The sequence below is a fragment of the Penaeus monodon genome, chromosome 24 (genome assembly GCF_015228065.2).
Source record: "Penaeus monodon isolate SGIC_2016 chromosome 24, NSTDA_Pmon_1, whole genome shotgun sequence".
Lineage (NCBI taxonomy): Eukaryota > Metazoa > Arthropoda > Malacostraca > Decapoda > Penaeidae > Penaeus > Penaeus monodon.
Window position 1 is genome coordinate 10,877,404 of NC_051409.1, and position 278 is coordinate 10,877,681.

The 278-nt window shown below is 30.6% G+C and overlaps 1 protein-coding gene across 1 annotated transcript in view; it reads left to right on the forward strand.

Annotated features, from left to right (window-relative positions):
* The window catches only part of LOC119588563, a gene marked incomplete in the record, with an annotated part of 91,152 nt that overhangs the window by 84,429 nt on the left and 6,445 nt on the right, over positions 1-278 (forward strand).

Consider the following 278-nt stretch of genomic DNA (forward strand, 5'->3'; position numbering starts at 1 on the left):
GCCCAAAAGTAACAATCTGTGAAATCTAGAACATAGGTAATTAGAACAGCAAAGACTTTCTAGAATCTCAAATTTAGAATTTCTCTTCCTCTTCCCTTTTAATGAATGAATAGATGTCTTTGGAAGTTAATTATATACTTAGACTTCATGTAGTTGTTTACTAATAAGTCCTCTGTATATTTTCAAAGTTTGTATCCACATTATTTATGTATATTTCTTTTCTAAGCCATGTTCACTAATGATAATTTGTCATTGGTGCAGTCCCTCAGTTTTGAGGA